Genomic DNA, 20907 nt, shown 5'->3' on the forward strand with positions numbered 1-20907 from the left:
TAGACTCCCACCAAGAGGCTTTTTATGACTACAGGTGCATGACACCATTCTCAGAATCGTATGCCTTTGAGCTTATCTGTTTCTTATCGATGTGGGCAAGTGCTGACAGTGCGTAAAGACTGCAAATTAGTAGCATAACATATAGATCTAGATGTGTTGTCATGAAAAAGGAATCATGGCAGAGAAAAAGAAGAAGCGGTTTAACGTATAGCAATGTTTCACTAACAAAGGTGATATCAATGCTAGCGTTCATGTCTGCAAAATTATTGCTTCAAGTCAGTGGAGGACCACCAACAGGGAGTACTAAAGTTAAAAGATCTTGTATACTGACAACTACAGGATAACGCTGTACAACTTTGCAGCAGCACTACTGCTGCTATTTACCAACTTAATGGATCGTCTCCAAAAGACTGTAAATATTCATACATACTACGTATGCCTTTTTCTTCTGATTTTAATAAAGGAAGCCCAAATGAAAAGAATATTATCTCATTTCCCCCAGTTTAGATATTTATGGACACAGTGATGTGACAGTTAACATTGAACTACCACCAGAAATGTTAAACTTGACACTTGCTATACAAGCAAGAAAAGTAGTAAATAAAATTTTAAAAAAGGTGAAACAAGTGTTACTGTACTGTCACAGCTGTTGTTATAAAAAGCTCACACCCTTTCTCAGCAGACCTCCATATCTGGTCAGTATGGTCACACAGCCCTCCATAACCTGATATAAAAATAAGATGTTCAGAAAGTACAGTTTTATGACAAGCTTTAAAACTCTCAAGTGGCCTGTTAATATATTCTAATCAGTTAAGTTATCTTATTTATATTCTCTGTGCAAAATTTACTAAACACTAGATTTTATTCTGTTTGGGATTTCAGACAGTAAGCAGTTATGTTGTCAGTGAGTGCCTATGCTCTGTACTTGCTTTTATACAAACACAAGACTAGGTAAAAAATCATGTATGTATCTTGCAACAAGGGGAATGTAACACTACTCAGAGTCCAGATGTAAATATGCCAGAATGAAATGCAAGACAAACTAAAAATAGTAGAATAATAACAGTAACATCAATATCTATAACCATAATAAAATCATAATCTTAGTTGTCATAGGAATAATAATATTGGCAATAAATAATTAATATATATAATAAATATGTAATATAAATAAGGGAAAGGAGAAAGTCAAACAGGAAGTAGAAGGCTAATAGTAATAATAATGATCAGAAGAATCATAAAAATAACAATTAGCGTAAAACTATGGTAGGTGTGGAAGGTGCATGGCTTCACTTCCTTAAAAGTTTTTGCTTTTGAATGATAGTGCATTTACATCTATTTGTATCTGCCTGGTTTATGGTTTTTCTCACTCTGGGTCAATACAGGACATCATGGACAGAGGTTGAGTTTGCTTGCCCTGACACGTGAGAGTGTCATTGGTGCGGCCATTCATATGCTGAGCAGACGTTCTTTGTGCAAATGCAGGAGAGTGAGAGGAATGCATGGTGACTAGCTTCTTAAATAGCTAAAGGGGCTCTCAAACTCCTTAGCATACAACATCACAAGACGCACTTTTACAACTGAAACACGGCAGCTTTCAAAAACGTAATCAACATAAAACCAATCTCCTGTGGGAAGACATGCAAATCCTATGAGACAGCAAATAACAACTATGCATACATACTGCACAATCTAATTTGCAACACAATCCAGCTTCATAGCCCAGCAAATGATGGAAAATGTAGGAACTCATACACTTTTTTTTTAGTGAAGGCACTCAAAATTACACTCCAAAGAGCACTGTGTATCCATGGCAATCCCCCAATGCTCTTATATCTCTATGCTAACAAAAAGATGTCAACTTCCTCATCAAACAATGACATATAAAAAAAAGTAAGCGGAACAAAGAGTCAGACAGCCATTTGTCTTCTCAGAAATAACATTGAAGCTGTACACTGGACATCTGCTTGGCCATAAAGAACCTCTCAACCTCCACTGAGCTTAACAAAAGAGGCATGATTAGAATCTCAGTCAGGCACTGTCCACCCCGGATGGCTTACTCCACATGTAAAGGGTCTCTCAAGATGGAGCCAATATGTGGAGTTTATGTTCAGCTTAGGGCTAGAGTACAACAGAAAGAGTCTGTGTGAGCCAGAGAGTGCCGGAAGTGCTTACCTTGGACTCACACAAACTGGAAGCTGTGATGTTTTGTTGCAAATGAATTGCTGTGGACCATGTCAGCCATGGTCACACAATGAAACTGTGTCTAAATTGCTATGAGTCAACAGTTGATGTGGCCAGGCCTTTCTAGAACAACGCAACTGTATAATAATAAACACTCTTCTAATGGATTCTGAATTGTGCTGATACAGTATTCAGGCATGCAGGGAGAGATTGGCCATTTAAAGCTGTCTGTGTGGTACCATTCATTCTAGCAAAATCTGCAGACAACATCAGATAACAAAGCGTGAGCAGTGACTGTGAGCTGGAACAATCTGTTACCACAGCATGTTACCAGCATATGTAATTTTAAACTGAGAAAGCAGCAGGGAGACAGTTAAGTCTACTCTTATTGAACTGAACCTTCATCCAGTGGCCACTTTAACACTCAGACTACAAAGCAGGCTGAAAAATATTCAGAACAATGCAATCAATTACTTTCTAAACAAGTCCTGAAGTAGATACCTGACATTTTAAATATTATGAATAGCACACCACCATGCTTTTGAAATTTGCTGATTTACTGTCACCTATTCACTGTTACACATATAAACTGAAATTCAAGTTTCAAACTTTGGTCACATGTATAGTGTTTTTACATATTTTGAGAGCATTAAGCAGCCCCCACAGCTGTGGATTCCCTCCTTGGACAGTATATCACTGATTAGCCAGGGTTTGATATGTCACTAACATGAAGAATTAACCCATCAACTTCTGCGGTGGTGTTAATGCTGCTTTCAGTCTCCTCCAGACACAGAACTCAGAGCTGGAAATAACATAATACCTAAGTTGACAGGGGTGGTGATGTTCCTCCCACTTTCCAAGCCTGAAATCTGACTTAGGGGTGTTCTAGCTATTTTTCTTCCTAGCTGGGAAGCTACAGTTTAAATGCAGTGAATCATAACTGATATATTTTGGGAGTAAGGTTCATCTGATGCATTTAGCAAGTTGTTATTAACTGTGAACTATCTTATTGCATTATGAACCTTTGTAATGACATCAAAGGGTAATTTGATTCATTTAGTTAATTTCTATTCAGTGTTTAACTGCTCTCCTTCTATTCCATGTGTGTTTTATCAGCTCTGATGTGTGTTATCATGGGAAAGGCAAAGTCGAATAGTGTTGACATAAACATGGCATAGGGAACAAGACAGTCATGTATAGGTTAACAGAACTTAAGATTATATTACTGTACCAAGTGCTTTACATAAAGTTTTAACCAAACAAAAGTTTGTTTTGGTCTTTTTTTCCAGCTATTACCTGAATGTGCTGCAAGCACTGTAGATCTTTTGATGGATGGTGTGAGTTTTTTCTCCTCCGACCCACTGCAGAGGAACTCTTTCTTTATTCCAGGACCTCCTGATTTACAAATTCAGCAGAGGGTTTAGCTTTTGTGCTTGACAAAACACACACTGTAGCAGTGTTGGCAGTATTTCCCTCCTTGAAACGGGTAAACAAGTGACTGAGTAAGGGTCAGAGTTCCTCACATGTACATAAGGAGATGGAGGTCTTATTTGTATATGTTTATATGTCTGTATAATAACTTAAATAAAGGCATAACAGTCAGTCAGTCTATCTTGATGGGGATCTGTGGGCCACAAGGCCAATCAATAGAGGGAAATGCACATAGAGGTTGAGTGGAACCACTCCTCATTGATCAGTACCTATTGTACTTGTTTTTATTACAATATAATGGTTTTAATGGTATCATTTTAAAATCCTAACATGCCTGTTTGGTAGCAGGAAAACTCATTCCATCATGCAAGTAAAAAACAATTCCCCATTTCTTTAAACAAATCCCTCAAAATTACCATCATAAATCTTGTAACTGTTCAACAGAACAACATAAGGGAACCAGTAAGTCATGGGACTATGGAAACCATACAACATGCCATCATTCAGTAATTATCAGGAGCAGTGGATCCGACAGACTGTTGCTGCCATTGCCAGGGGCATCCTGTTGGTGTGGCCAAAAGAAAGCACGCTGTGATAGCATGTCTATCAAAATCTACTAACAGAACCAGAGAGGCGTGAACACCATGCGCTCAAAGAATCTGTTGCCTCTGCGTGTTACCAGAACATGTCATTTTAAAGTGAGACAAACAAGTTGTGAGAAAAGTAAAGTGTGAGAAACTGGCTGCAGGTGGATGGACGCGGTGAGCTCTTGTGTTGTTGAGAGCCACCTCTATATTCACACATCACAATAGAACTCTCCTACAGTTCTCTCCTCCTCCTCCTCCTCCTTCTTCAACAGCTCTTTCCACCTGTGTTTGTGAAAGGTCAGCACAGAGGAGGGTCTCTACCCCCCCTCCCTCAATGCACAGCTCTCACTCCACAATCATCCCCAACACAGGAGCCCAGTGCCAGGAAACTCAATCAAAGAAGGGCTTCAGAGGGCTAGAGACCTCTCAAAACCCTCCATTGTCTTCAGAAGGTTTCCCCACACTGCTGCAAGTCTATATGTAACACTGTAAGAGGAGTTGCTCATTACTGCCCGTCCCCAGTTTCACTTTGTCTCTTTTGTGTTACAGACAGAGGAATCCAGTTGCCCAGCTGGGCTAATAAAAGAGAGTGCAGCTCCATAAAAAAGACAAAGAGAAAAGGAATTAATTTGCACAACGATGATAAAATATACCATGTGCATGAGATGTTTGTGCATTTGCTTTGGTAGTTTGACATAAAAAAAAACACACACACACCATGCAACAATGTTACCTGCTATGTCAGTGCAAGACACTTAAAAGTCATGTGTTTAAAATTCGGCATTCTTCTCACAAGCCTGAGTATTGACTGATAGACACACCACATCACAATGTGTGTGAATGTCAGAGCAATCCATTATCACATAAAGGAAGCACTATGTAACAGCTCCCTTTCTGTCTCGCTGCCCCTCCTCGGCCCTATTCAGATACGGCAGGTGAATACAAATCATTTCCCCTCCGCTGCTTCCCAAAAGGACTCACCATCCAATTTCAGATGTAGGGGAGACAAACAATAGTCCTTTCAAAGTGTGAGAAAATCAAATCATGGTCTTTTTTTTAATCAAAGGAAACAATCAGGAGTTATACCCTCCAAAATGGAGAACTAGTGAAAATCAGATCATATGAGTTGTAAATGTTACATTTTAAAATTTAGATCAATGAATGGCCTAAATGAATTATCCATTAACAAAACTTTAACATTTTTTAAAGTAACTAGCCAGTTAGAATAGTTGTTTAGTTTCTCTTACCTTATTTTTATTTTTACTGACCTCTCATTACATTCTTTGTTTCTAAAATTATTGCTTAGTTACAGTTTTAGCTTCATTTTAGTCATTTACAGTCTGAAGATTTAAATAATGCATCAAGTCATCAGTCACATTTATTTTGAGGTTGGTTATCTCTACATTAATTCTATACATACACTCGTAGGTTATTTAACAAACCAGTCAGCGTATGAAACCTGAATTATACACAAAACCATCTGCATGAGAAACCAGCATCACTTAAAAACGCCACAAGACATGCAGATGTGTACTCACTGGGCCCTTTCATTTTACACCTTACACTTTGCTATTTCTAAGGTGGACCTCCTTTTGTCTTCAGAACTGCCTATATTTTTCATAGTATGGATTCAATAAGGTGCTGTGAATATACCTTAGAGATTTTGCTCCATATTGGCATGATAGCTTCACACAGTTACTGCAGATTTGCAGCTGTCCATGACGTTCCACCACATTTTAAAAGAGCTCTACTGGATTAAGATCTGGTGGCTGGGGAGGCCACTGGAGTACAGTGAATTCATTGTCATGTTCAAGAAAACAGTTTTAGATAATTTGATCTTTATGATATGGTGCATTATCCTGCTGGACGTAGTCATCAGAAGACAGTTATAATGGGATAGACATGGTGGGCAACAATACTCAGGTAGACTGTGGTGTCAGTTGGTACTAAAGGGCCCAAAGTGTGTCAAGAAAAAATGCCCCACACCATAACACCACCACCAGCCTGAGCTGTTGACACAAGGTAGGATGGATCCAGGTTTTCATGCTGTCTACCCCAAATTCTGACCCTACCATCTGGATGTCTCAACTGAATTGGAGACCTATCAGACCAGGCAAGGTTTTTCCAGTCTTTAATTGTCCAACTTTGGTGAGTCTGTGTGAACTGTAGCCTCCATTTCATGTTCTTAGCTGACAGGAGTTGAACCCTGTGTGGTCTTCTGTTGCTGGTGCCCATCTGCTTCAAGGTTGGTCGTGTCGTGCTTTCGAAGAGGGTATTTTGCATACCTTGGTTGTAACCCGCTGTTGTTTGAGTTACAGTTGCCTTTCTCTCTCTAACCAGTCTGCCCATTGTACACTTACGTCTGACATCAAGAAGGCATTGTGATCAAGATAACTGCCGTTTACTGGATATTTTCTCTATGTTGGACCATTCTCTGTAAACCCTACATAAGTTTGTGTATGAAAATCCCAGTAAATCAGCAGTTTCTAACATATTCAGCCTAATATGTCTGTTAGCAACAACCATGCCATGTTAAAAATCAATTAAATCTCTTTTCTTCCCCATTCTGATGCTCAGTTTGAACTTCATCAAGTCATCTTGACCATGTCTACATGCTTAAATGCACTGAGTTGTTGCTGTATGATTGACTGGTTAGCTATTTGTGTCAACGAGCAACTGAACAGGTAGACATAATAAAGTGGTTGGTGAGTGTAGCTTAAAGTAACCTTATAGATGTAAACTCTGAATGAGTTTTGATTACACTGGCCTCCACTACTGCCACTCCATTTCAGGAGTCAGGTTTTTATAATTCTAGTAGAAGCAAACAAATCCCAAAAGACATTCCTGAGTGGGGTCTTCTGATTGAATTGATTTGAACAAAAAAGCAGTGACATGAATTTTGATTTTAAATTCCCTTTCCACAGGCTTTGATCCAATTAATTTCTGTGGCTGAGAAACTTGTGATAGTTGACCAAAAATTAAACAACAGGGAAAGATAACAGCTCCCTTAAAAGGATGGGAGTATTTTTGCCAGGAAGTAATTGGGTGACCCCATTTTTTTATGAATCATTGGATTTATGAAATGAAAGAGAGACTTTTGGAGATTAAAAATCCCTGGTGGCGAGTAACTGATGGAGTCTGCTGGCGCCTTACCAAAGGCTCAAAGTGAACAAGTTTCTGTTTGTCTCGGGGGTGTGGGTGACTGAAATGTTAGCTAATGAGCACTGATCATACTAAAGATGGATTTAGCTTTCTCATAAATTAAGTTTCTTTATTTTCTTTGAAACTTCTCACACCAGAGACTCAACAGAAGTTTTTTCCCCTACTGTGGTATTGTTTTTCTTGTATTATAAGATTTCTCCTATTACATCCATCATTCGGGGAGTTTGAGTGTATTTTGAGTAAATTTGGTGTTTTGCCCATAGAGTGTTGCTACTAGACAAATAGTGCTCCACTTCTACAGATCATCTGGTCCTGTCAGAAATAATCTTCCCAGAAAGAAATGCTTCATCAGCCCTTATCTGTCAAACATGATTCTAGAGGAAGCATCGCTCCTATTTAATGCTAACAGTCCACCCAGCTTCCACTAAGAGTCTCTGCCCTGTGTCTGCATTTAAAGGGATGAGACTAATGCAGGAAAAGTGTCTGTTGAGAGTTGGTTAATGGCTGGGTGAGGCTTTTGAGGAGCTTTTTGTCTGACTGCCTCTCTTAGTGCAGGTACTGTACAGAAAAAGGCTGACATTGGAAGTGCTGCCGGACATGGTGCATGTGACTTGCTTTCAGGGAAGGAAACCAGAGGGGTTTGAGTTTGTTTACAACCCCATAACAGGAACGAGCTGCTGCCAGGGCACATAATGAATCATTTAAATCTCTGTGCACAACCACCTCAATCCCCTGTCTACACGTAAAGAACAAATAATTGCATTTCATGATGACCTATGTGTAGTTCATGGATATTTTTATACAGTATCCGGTATTGTTATGTAACATTTAAAACAAGAACATTACATAACAATGCAGAAAAGTATTTAATGTTAATGCTCAAGGTAGCTACACAAGAACTTGTAAAGCTTATTGAATTTCCTACATTGGAAGATGCAAATGTGGTGTAATTTACCATGCAGTGGAAATTCAAAGAGAAAAGTGTGTTTACTGCTTGCGATTGGAGTTTGTTGTTTCTTTTATTGTCAGTTTCACAGCAGGTGCATACAGAGATTTCTCATTAGAATCAGCTGAGATGCAGGTGAGCTTGAGGTTACATCTAAATTCAGGCATTTGTATTCCACTGCAACACCCGGGGAGGCGACTGTTTATCGTGATGAGCAGATAGACTTGGCCTTGAACCAGGACCCCTAGCTTACCAGTCACATAAATCATTTGGTTTCTCAGATGCTATTCCAAACACACAGATCCCACCAGATTTAGACAAAGTAAGGACAATCTCCTCTGTGCTGAAGCCACATCGATATGTAGACTCAAATAAATTTGGAGAGTGAAAAAAAAGAATCCCAGGCAGAAAGAAAAAGAATGAAAACGATGAACAGAAAGATTTTCAATCATGCTGTCAATTATGGAGCGAGCAGTGACTATTGCTTGGCCTCAAATTTTCCCTACAGCTTTCCATCTAATTGAAGAATAAAAACTCTAAAATAGAGTGGATGCACCTTCTTCTAAAGCAAGCCTTAGAAATGAAGCTACCTGAGATCTTCCCATTAAAGAGATTTAGACACATATTAAGTATGTATACAAAATCTTTGCAATGAGGTGATTTACTGAACCAAGCATAAAGACTGGAAGTAGGGAAATCAGCTGGCCTGACTGTGTCCCTCAGGTAATCTGCTATTTTTTTTTTTTTTTTTTTTTTAATTTTAGTAGGTACCTACATAAAGGGAAAGAAGTGAGGGTAGAACAAGGCCTGGGGGAAGGGTGAGGAGGTGAAAAGAATAGAGAAGGCAAAGACACAACTGCAGCACAGACTCTGCAGGCTGCTGGCTAAGCAGTTCGATTCAATTGTGGGCAAAGCAAACTTTTTCACATCTGTAAAAAAAGGAGAACAGATGCATCTCAGGAGAGGCCTTACAAAACCACTTTCTCACTGCCCTGCCTGTTTCTTCCCCTAACGTTATTTGTTTTTATCTATTTGTTTATTCATGTTTTGCTTGGTACACTTGCTATTTCCCCTGCATCTCCCACTCCGCCTGTTATTCTCCCACAACCACGAGCACACAGAAAAAGGCACAAATCCACACTTAACATTCTCACATGCAGTAGACATGACATGAACGGACTCTGACAAAAATAGTCAAGCTTGTGTCAAAAAGAAACCTTAGAAATATCTTGGCATGTTCATCTGAAACTATGTGCATCAAGAATAGCCCTGGGGCACTCTTCAAAAGTATGAATCCCAGTACCCATCTTCAGCTCCTCTGATCTCTGAACTGGTGCCATAATACACCACACGTGATAAAAAAAATTTTTTTTTAAATTCTCCCCTCTCAGTAAAAAGCAACATAGTGCACGAACATGAGCACTGGTACAAAAACACCTTAAAACTTGCTGATGGTTTAGCTTATACAGCACAGTAAATACAGAAGATCACAGTAAAAAATCAGGTAAAAATTACTATAAAATTTATTGTGGCAACATTGTTTAACAGAAATGTTACAATCAAATCAAATAAAAAAATCACAGATTACATTATCCTTATATCTATCCTTATATGACGACATGAAGTCCAGGTTAACAGGTTACTAGCCATTCTTCCTGTCATTCTGCCAAGCCTGCACTGCAGCCATCTGCAGGAGGTTTTGCCCCAGCCTCGTCTTGAAACACATGATCAGCTGTGGCAAAGTCAAATGTCTTGATTCAGAAAATAAAAACTATATAAAGCTCATTGGAGGGATTTTTTTATTGCCAGTATTTGGTATTTTGCAGCACTCTGCTATAAAAATAGTTACTGTTCATCAAAAGTGCAAAATGCAACTAATGAGTGAGAAGACTAAAGCTTGCAGGATAGCAATTTAACCACAGTGAGAGCCACAACACCTTATTGATTTTTACCATCATTATTTAAACATCTGCCATATTCCGCTAACAAAGCTCAACAATATCCAATCAGAGGCAGAAAAGGGATTTGATTGATCAAGCAGGGAGGAGAGTGACTGCAGCAGAGGGAAGCATCTGATGAGGTTCAGGTATTTAACAGATTTACAAAACCTTCAAATTTACTTGCTTGATTTTTCTTTGTTCTGGTCCAGACATTTGTATTAAACATGATTCCTTTTCATTCTGTAAAATGTACTGAAATAAGTCATTATGTGTTCATTAATTTTACCAGTGAGAAATATGTCTGGCTGAATAATTTCATTCATCGCAGCTCTCTTGATTGGTGTTATTAAAATTTAGGCAGGGCTCTTGATTTGTTCTGAGTTCAAATAAAACAAATACCTTCTGATTTTACTTGATGAAGGTATCAGGTTGTAAAAGATCATATAAAGCATCTTGTTTTTTGTTGTTTTCTTTTTTAAATAAAACATCTTGGATGGTTGGTCTTTTCCCCACCCGACCCTATTTGGCATCAAAACACCTAAACAATAATAACACACACTGCCTGACAGCCATGTGAGAGAAACTGGTGAGAGACAGCAGCATGGAGGTAAACAGAAACCTCTGCGGCCTTCTATTCGAGGGCCTGGGCCCTGAATGCAATGATTCACAATAGACACTTCACGCCTCGCTGTGTTTCAAACCGCAAATTCAGTCTGCGGCTCCTAAGTGTGGCCCTCTGTGACTCGGGCCATTCAAAACTGTAGACTCAGCCTCTCTAGCTCACAGCACACATTTACAACAAGCGACCGCCTCAGAGCAATGACAAGGGAAAAACAGAAAGAATTCAACACCAAACAGGTCAATAGAAAGGCAGAGGCAACGAGGAGGTTTGAAACAGGCATGTAAATGAATAATCTGGGAGCGAGTGTGCACCCCCCCTGCTGACAAAAATAAAACAACTGTAGCGTCAACAGAAGAGGCAGATGAGCTTCAAACTGTCAGAGTCCCTTAACTCTCCGCTCAGCCGCCTTCGCCTGACGTGGCATGCTGCAAGGCCGAGGTGGAACCCTTCCTTCACACTCCAGTGGACGGTGGACAGGCATCACTCTGTGTCATGTCCACTCACAGGGCATTAGATCAACTCTCTGCTGGATCATAGACACACTTTCAGCACAATCCAATGAGGGAGTGAGCCAAAGGTCATCAAGGGTTGTTTTAAAACCAATTCTCTGAGCTGTAATGCATCCCGAGACCTGATGCTTTAGAGACCTGCTTTAGCTTTCAATTCTGCAAATGCCATTAGGGAACTTTTCTACCTCTGCAAGCTCCATTATGACACTTTATGTGTCAATAAGAGAGAGAGAGGCACCAATCCAATTCTAGGCTCTAAGTGCTATTTTGTGATTTTTAAGTATTGACGCCCACTGTCACAGCAGTGGGTGAGAATAAAGAGGGTTTTGTTACCTTGACAACTATATGCATCAAAAGGCCACTCTGAGCCTAGAAAACAGTGCTTTGTTTTAATTCCTTGCCAAATATTCCTGCCAAAATGGATGCTGACACAAAAATACTTTGCCAATGGATAAATGGCAGTCAAGCAAGTGGTGGCCTTTGCTCCACAGCTTGAAAAAAAAAAAAAAAACAGAGATTCACCACAACCAACAGCAAAAGGAAAGATAAAGGTGGGACAATAGGTAGAGGATGCATGAGCTTTGCTTATGAGAAATTGTTAATATTAACAACTTCACAATTTTGCAGTATAACAAATAAAGATGCCTAGACTGAGGAAACTTGCCAGGCATGCCAACAGACTGACATCTGTGTGTGTTTGCATCCTGAGGGAGCGGAAATGCCTCTGAGAAGAACGTTTGATTGTGAAAGGCTGGAAGTTCACACTGTTTTGGAAACTGATGATATCAGAGGAGATGAGATGGAAAAAAAAACAGAAAAAAGGATTTAATGTCACAAAGAAATGTTTTCAACTTACCAGAGAGACCTAAATCTCCTCTCTGTTCTTCCTCCTTGGCTTGTCTGCTTCTTCGTCTATAGTTTTCTTCAGTCTGTTTAAACAAAAATGGAACAAGTAACATTTAGATTTCTCACTTTGCTTTAGGAAAAATGCCAAGATTTTACACCAGCTAGAAAATAAAATCGAATCTTTGTAAGACATGTTTCACAGTATTCACATATTCCTCCACAATTGGTTTGCATCTCTATATTGGGTTTGTCATATAATCTGCTAAAAATTCTTTTCATAGTTGACGTCTCCTGCTCAGTCATCATCACGCCAATGGATGCTCCAACATGAAATCTCTCTTCATCAAAGGCTCGGTCTTACAAAAGTGAGTTTTTGACATGTATAATCATCCGTGAGTGTGCAAGCTCTTTGGAAATGCACTTAAAACACTCCCAACTGTGACACGATTTGGAAAGAAAAGAAAGCAAACACCCAAGCAAGCTGTGTAAACCAGAGTGTGATCGTGGATTTTCAGAAGCAACAGTGTGTAATCCAAGCTGATAGACATGAAGGCCTGTAGCTGAGAGCTGGAGGAGAGACACATCTCCTCCCCTCATCTCGCCCCTTGTCTTGTTTCATCTTCATGATCGCTTCTTCCCTTAACCTCTCTATTTCTCTTATTTCCTTTACCCTTCCTTTCCCTTCTACTTCTTCCTCCTCCATTCCTATCATCCTCACTCATGCCCTCTTTCTACTCAGAAAGTCGCCCTTTCAATCTTCTCCATTTTTTTTATACTGTCTAAATTTTCCTCCTCTCTTCTCAATGTCCCCAGTGTCATCTCCTGCTCTCTAACCTGCCATAACCAATCCTGTTTTCTTCCTTCATGACAGCCTTAAAGTTAAGACTCTATGTAGGGCCACATACTGTGCAGAAAGTCATGTTAGATATGCCCAAAGATAAAATAAAGACTATCTTTAACATTTCATGTTCTTCCAGATCATGAAGCTTTGGGATGATTCTTTGATGATTCCATTGCCTTTTCATTTAAATTCAAGGCAGCATGCAGGCATAATTTCAATGAGATTTTAAGATATGATAGATAAATTAAAAGAAATGTCTGTTTTTTCCATTTTTGATCTGGAAAACAGACTCACAGTTTACAAAAGGCTTTGACACCCAAGTTATAAAATGTCTTGCATCATCTCTTTTTTCTCCTCCTGCCATGGCTCGCACAAACATCATATCTTCATCCTCCTTCATATCTGCCCTCTCCTTCTAATTCTTTTGTTCTTGCAGTGCAAACACTCCTGTGAGACAATATTTAAATATGTTTTGATATTTAAAAAAGAAGAAGAGGTGCATTGTAAATGTTAATGTTGGGTCACAGGTCAGAAAAGCCTCCCATCTTTTGTCTTTCTCTTCTCCAATAGTCTCTGTATTTATTCTCTCTCAGCTTTTGTTTTATATCCAAACCTATTTTCTTTTTTCCTTAAACCGTGTCACAGTGAACACAGACACACCCAAAGGAATTGACAGGCAAAATGATTGAAGAAGCCAATCCAATTTGCTTCTAGCGAAGGCTTATCGACTTCAGTCTGCTGCTGAAAATAGGAATCTGGAAGCCCCACAGAGAGAAGCCACCGTTTCCACTTGGTTAAATAGGAACACTGCTTTCGGCACCACTTTGCAGATACAATTGTCAACTACAGGTTTACTTTAGCTATCTTACACACAAGTAACCAGTGTGTTTCTTCAGTGCAATTCTTTATCTTGCTGAATAACATTCCTGCAGCCTCAGTGTGTCCAGAACATGTTTTTTCATACTGCTGTACCAAAGTCGACATTGTTTATTTCTACTATTTGTGCAATCCATACATTTTAAAAACTGCCCCTCTGCACATAGTCAATACATTTCTTCTTACAAAATATCACAACAGAAATCTGGTCCTCCCACAGCTCTGAATTTAGGAGGATTCTGACCCAGATTTACAAACACTGACACAGATGTGATTCCCTCACATCAGATTACATTAATGCCGACACCTGTCCTGCAGAAAGCTCTACAGCTCCACTCTTGATCAGCTTTTGCACTTCAGCCTCACAAGACCAAACTCCTTTTCAGCTACTCTATACATTCCCAAAACTGCAGAGAAACAGCTGATTGTAGCTGAGATTTCTGAATAAGACACAACAGAGTGACCTTTCCACATCCTGTTTGAATGATTTGAGTCCTGATCCCATCAAAAGCAGCCTCACCCCATGACACTGCGCCAGCCACCCAATCGCCCCAACCCTACCCTCAGACACCACAGAGTCAGTCCAGATCAGCTGCCATGGTGATAAGAAGAGGGACGGAGGATTGAGATTGAAAATAGTCTAATACGATGCCAATGGTGGGCAACAAGCATGAGTACAAAACACCTCGCAGCAAGAGGCACAAAGTATCTCCAGTACCTCAGGGCACACTCGTGCCATTCAAAGTACTCATGTCACAAGAAATACAAAGCCTTATCTGTGATGATTGACAGTATGACATCTTACAATTGAAATAAATAAGTGGTTAGAGCAAATCATCAAATGTATCACCATTAACGAGAGGGATCAGCTTTCAGTTCATAGGTTTTATGTCCATTGTTAAATCTATTTATGCTTTTGCTGGCATCCTTTAACAATCACTAAACCCCAAACTAATTATGTCAGATTATACAGTAACATTTAAAAGACAGAAAATTCCTAAGGGAGTTTGTGAATACCTGAACAAAGCTACAAGAAAAGTCAAGAGTGATATTATGTACATCACATGGTTGAAAAATTGAATTCAAACCCATAACTATAATGTTTCTCCATATTTGTATAATGTTTGAATAATCAGTATAATAAGTTAATGTTTTGGTTACAACTCATCCTGCTGCCACCAAGAATCCATCATGTGAGTAAAGTTGTCCAACTGTGGAAACAACACAATAATACAAATATTCAGAGTTATCTAAACAAGTATGCACAGTTTTTATGGAGTTATGTTAAGGTCCTGATTTAATACTATTACATTTAGCAACAATGGTGAAGTAAACATAGAAATTCAGCTAAAGATGGCAAAAACACAAATTTAAGTTACTAAAAACACTGAAGTACGGACCAAATTGATCTCAAATTTTCACCTTGTCCACTAGTGAAAATCTTCCTCTAAGTGCACCAGTTTACTTTCCATTTGTCCTCTCGTATAAAATATAACAAAGGTAAAAGTGAGATGTCAACAGGTCAAGCAAGCATGGCTCAATGCAGATAATGCCAAGTAGTGTGGTCTCTAATGAGGTTGGTTTTCTCCTCCAGGCTGTCTTGTCATGATGCGCGTGCATATGTGTATGTGTGTGTGTGTCAGATAGTGGAAGGGGGCTCAACACCAGTGAAGCAGCCTGTGGGTTTAATTTTAGTCTTGCCTAATGAGAGGCTGAGCATAGCTATAGATGATACCGCTCTCCCAATGAAGCACAATTACTGCAGAAGAGGGAAGAAATAATTAGAGTAGAAACACACTCTTTCTTTCCTTATGAGGAATTTCCATCAGACGACATGGTTTGTTAGGACAGAGATGTGCTGTTTTTTTGTTACACACTGAAGATAAGCTCATCCTCAACAGAGTAAACAGCAGAATAAAGAGGATTTGTTAATGTGCATATTTTGAAAAAGTGCAAACGATTAATTCCACAGCAGACTGTCAGAGGCGACAAGCTTCTGGATGTCTCGCTGCAAACACATACTTAAAGCCTCAACAATAACTGATGATTATCATCTTGTTGTTTACAGTTTAAATTAAAGTAATGAATAAATAAATCTCAATGTGAGCCATTCCTTTAATTTAGGACAGTTGTGAAGCTCAAATTGGGAATGCTTAATAATTCAATCTATATAAACATAAAAAAATGTTGGTAAGTGACCATCACACAGTCTAAAAGCTACAAATAAAGCACTGCCTAATGCATTTTGTTTGCTGAGCAAAAATCTTAAAAATCTAAATATCTAATTCACAATTACATAAAATAAAAAAGACAAATGCATTTTAATAACAGCAATGTTTGAACAGTGTTGTTCCTTTTCTGTTTTTCATTATATAAATGATAACATACTAATCAAATAAAGAATATGTTTTTATCTTGCTTAATCTATGGACGAATTGTGTCAGCCCTGTAAGTATCCAGGAGGTTTAAACACATTAAACAAACACATTAATGAGATATAACAAGAAGTTTGTCTGGGTGACCACCTGCAGCTAGTAGAGAACATTAAAAAAAAATAAATTAAAACCATCTATGTGGCCTTTAGAAAAAAAAGAAAGTACACCTCACCTTTTTTTCCTGTATGTATCATTAAGAACAAATCCCCTCAGCTTGTACATTTGTTGCATGAGAGAAGCTCAGCTGTCATAATCCCACTGGCTGTGTGTTCCTCGATGCATCTGCTGTGACCGAATGACAGTAAAGAGAGGAGCTGATTCCCTCACAAAATCAGCCCCCCACCCACTAACACACCCACAACCCCCCCTCCCTCCCACAAACCCTCCCCTCCCCTCTCACACTGGGATTAAAACAACCTTTTGTCTCTCCACAATAGGGGTTAAACATTTCCTGGTATCACATGAACAGCTACCAGAATCCACAAAGTTACCAGGTTGGGTTTTTTTGTGTACATGTTAGCGCAAGAGCATGAAACATTCAGAAAGTTGTTTGTTTTAGATCAGACGCATCCATCTGCAGAATAAGGAGAGGACAGAGTGTTAACATCCGGCTGTTTGAACTTGGCACAACATAAAAGCAAAACTGACACCATAATTTCATGTTAAATCCAACAGCTGCCAGAATACAGCAAAATGACTGTCAGCTGTGCTGATTGTGCTCCAGTCAATGCAGCCTTCTGGATGTTCAATAGAGGGTGGAGATGGAGGAGAGAACGGGAAGCTACGTGAATAAAAAGAAACAGCCTCAAGGCACATCCTAAGGACTTCCTTTCCCATACAGTAAGAAACCAAAGTGCTCACCTACACTCCACAGATGTCCCCATACAATCTAATCTAGTTGACTCAGTGAGGGGAAGCTTATTTATTGCCGACTCCTCACTGGTATTATTGGAGCCCTTTTCAAAAGAATGGATGTGGAAAGTCTTTTGGCATCTGTTAGCTGTGGTTGCAGAGGGCAACAATGGTTTCAAAGAGTGGCTTTTCTCTGCACCCAGCCTTAAATAACACTCCTCTCCTGACAAAAGCACAGAAAATGTAACATTATCTGCATCAAAGAACACTGTCCGTCCCACCCAACAATGACTGAGACTCCTATATCCAAAAAGAACATTTATTCACATCGTTCCCTCTCAATTGTAACTATGTTATGGACATTTACGTCTACATTTCAGTAGTAATTTAGAGTATAATGTATGTCCATTTTATTGCAAATGAAATGGTTACTTTTCAGCTGCTGTTAAAAGTTACCATTTAGAATTAGTTTTAACAGCAAATGATTGATTCTCATCCTAAAATTCTTTGTAAATGTTAAAATGATGCAATGACTTGTGAAAAAAGGTATAAAGTTATTCAAATTAAGGTTTGTGTTGCTGAATTCCATTTTTCCACCTCTTAAGACCCAAAAAAATCCTCATAAAAATACCACAGATTCAGACCCTTTAAAGGGACTTCAACCCTTGTTTAGGAATCACTGAAGTGACACTTTTTAAGATGAAGTGCATGTTGTACATCCCCTTAGAAAAAGTTTAAAAATAGCACTGCACTCATTACAGCGTCTCACTTATTTTTGTTAAATTCCTGGACAGAATCTTAATTATTTTTTTAATAATCCCATACACACTTTGCGAGTGAGCCAAGGTAACACACTTTGCTGATGGACATAACCAGATGGTACTAAATACATCAATGATCAGCCTTGAGGTATTTATTGGTTTCTAACTAGCAATCAAATTTCCCAGAACTAATGAATCTAAGGTCTCATTCTTTCTTTTGACATCTGTTTTTTTGTTGTTGTTTTTTTTTCACTTGCATTCACTGAGCCTCCCCTGAAACAGTCTCGAGTCCATTCAGGAAGGTCTCTGATCTTAAGTACAGAGACAGAATTTGAATTCACAGGTGGATGGGCTGCTAGCATCAGCTGCCAAAATTTCCTTCAATCCACCATGGGTGTTTCTGTTTGGGACAATAGTTGTTTTACACTTTTTGTTCAGTGATTAATTAAATTTAGTTTTCAGACCCCTCTAAACTCTAAAAAAATAAAGACAAAAGTGGCTAGCGACAAAAACTACCCTGGCTTAATGTCAGATTTTAATGTCTATTAATGTAAACTGCAGACAAAAACATTTAGAGTTAATCTTTTTCATTAATTAATATAGTTAAAAAAAACTAGATCATCCTAACAAGTTTCTTTGTTCAATTGTTTACTGTATCTGTTCTCAAGTATTGTGAAGAAAAGGACACTTGTACAGTGATGTACAAAGGTGGCGATTTAAGTGGGTCCCTGAGAAATTCAATGGATTCCCAATTTTAAAAAATGTATTCCTTTTTATTTTTTTTTATATTCTTCTATTTCTTAAGTTGTATTGTTAAACTCCTTTGTAGGTGGTATGGTATGACATGGTTATAATTAACACACATATTCAAGTATGTATGTGAACAAATAAAATTCCAAATCTGAAAAGTTTATTACAAAACAACTCTCATGGTCACGCCAACAGTCTGCTGACCAGCAATAGGTTTTTTCTTTTTGCTTCTGTTGCATTTTTGCATTCTCCTTTTCTTGCTTACACGAGAAAAACGGGATCTCGTCAGAAGCGGGATGTATGTGTAGACGCCGCCTGAGCATAACAAAATGGCGGCCGCCATTCAAAGTATTATTCATCACAGCCACCTAGAGTATGTTTTATTTATTTCATTAAACATGTCCCCTAAACACTAAAACATCAACATGGATGAGCTGATCACAGAGGAGTAGAAACATGAGTTTACTTACCATAAAGTTTGTGTCTTTAATTGTTGAAATGAAATATGCGGTGACTTGCTAACTGTTTTGGTAGTGACTAAACTAGCATGTCGCACACTGTGTGTACAGGGATCACGTCTGTGCATTTTTTAGATGTGCAGAGGGTTGACTAGTTACTGTTCCTTTAAACACCAATTGTTGATCACAATGTTTATCAGAAGAAAAATGAGCTGCTTTCAGATTTTAATGAATAGAGATGCAGGACATGTAGGCCTACCTGGCAACAACACTGCTTGTAAATAAGTTCACTAACTAGCGGTTGAAGTTTTTTTTGTTTAGTATTTTTGGCACAACAAACAGAAGAGAAGAGCTTTGAAATAATGCATTTATTTCACAATGTTAATGTCGTTTCTAATATCTGTTCATATATTTTTATTGTATTGTTTAGGTTTTTTTGTTTTTGATTTCGAAGATCTCTTCCCCATCTACAGTACTGAAAATGGTATTGAGTACTGAGCACCATCCTCAATATTGGTATCGACTTTGAAACTTTAGTATCGTGACAAGCCTATCCTACACTGAGTCGGACATCAAGCTACGAGGCTCATGACGCTGGCAGGTGACTCATAATGCTTCTTCTATTTCACTTCCACATGATTTTTATGTATCACTCCATTTTCTAACTTGTATTTAAATGTCTCAGTGAATCTTCAATCACTGCTCGATTGTTTGCATGTTTTTTAAATGAAAAAACATTTAATAATCCTACAAATTTGCATGAAACCTGTCTGCAAGTTTCAGTAATGAATCCTTCAGCCTACAGGCTGTTAAAGTCCATCTGTGCTATAATTTCACTTTCATTCAGTAATGAACAGCTTCAGATATTCTATATGTAAACATAACTCAGCATGTAAAGCTTTCTCAGGGTCTAACTTCACCCCATGAAGCAGCATTCATTTAAAAAAATGGATCATAAATAAAAGAAGCAGGCATCTTTCAAAGACATGATGGATAGTGCTGGAGTGTATGGATTATAGTATGAAATGAGTGAAAGGGCTATATTTCTCTGAAGGAGAGGCGTGATTGACCAAGTCTAATGGGCATTATTTCTGCACACTGACTCTGTAGGGCAGAGACACTGGGCGATCCCCACTGGCCCATTGCTCCTTCAGACACACACTGAGACGGGACCGCCGCCCTCCCTGCTCTTTGTCACGACACCAATAGAAGAACAATATTTCAATGGCAACTTTTAACAGAGCAAAGTTCGTGCAGCAGTCTACACCGGGCCCTCCTAACTGGAGCTGCAAACTGCACACATTTGTGTGTGTGTGTGTGTGTGTGTGTGTGTGTGTGCGTGCGTGAGTGCATTGGTGGGTGGATGTGTGGGTGGATGTGGCAAAAACTTCTTTTGAGTTTCCCATTCAGAAATGTGAATGGGAGTGAAATATGATTGGCTCAGGGTGAGAATAAGGGGCTGGGTTCACGAGGCTATCAAGGCAGGGTGGGGTGGGGGGGGGGTCACTGGTGAAATACCTCAACAAAATAAGAAGACAAGCATGGATGATTTAGTGCTCTAAAGTTTGCTACTAGCACATCCTTCAAGTAATCTCTTTACGGTTGTTTGTTTAGGCACAACTTCTACAATATGGTGTTCTGTCTTGTTTTCAGGTCACGATGAGTAAACAACTTTTTCAATTTCAATTCTTCTCTATAGTGTAATAA

The 20907-nt window shown here is 38.8% G+C and overlaps 1 protein-coding gene across 17 annotated transcripts in view; it reads right to left on the bottom strand.

The window, feature by feature from the left end:
• The window catches only part of LOC121647455 (neuronal cell adhesion molecule-like), a 77459-nt gene that overhangs the window by 31422 nt on the left and 25130 nt on the right, over positions 1 to 20907 (bottom strand). For 16 of the 17 annotated variants that reach the window (XM_041996919.1, XM_041996927.1, XM_041996921.1 and 13 more), the window contains exon 2: positions 12238 to 12310. The gene's annotated coding sequence lies outside the window, so the exon portion shown is untranslated. Of the gene's footprint in view, positions 1 to 12237; positions 12311 to 16551; positions 16668 to 20907 lie in introns of those variants that run through there. The other variant, XM_041996912.1, reaches the window with a different exon arrangement.

The sequence above is a fragment of the Melanotaenia boesemani genome, chromosome 10 (assembly GCF_017639745.1).
Source record: "Melanotaenia boesemani isolate fMelBoe1 chromosome 10, fMelBoe1.pri, whole genome shotgun sequence".
Taxonomy (NCBI): domain Eukaryota; kingdom Metazoa; phylum Chordata; class Actinopteri; order Atheriniformes; family Melanotaeniidae; genus Melanotaenia; species Melanotaenia boesemani.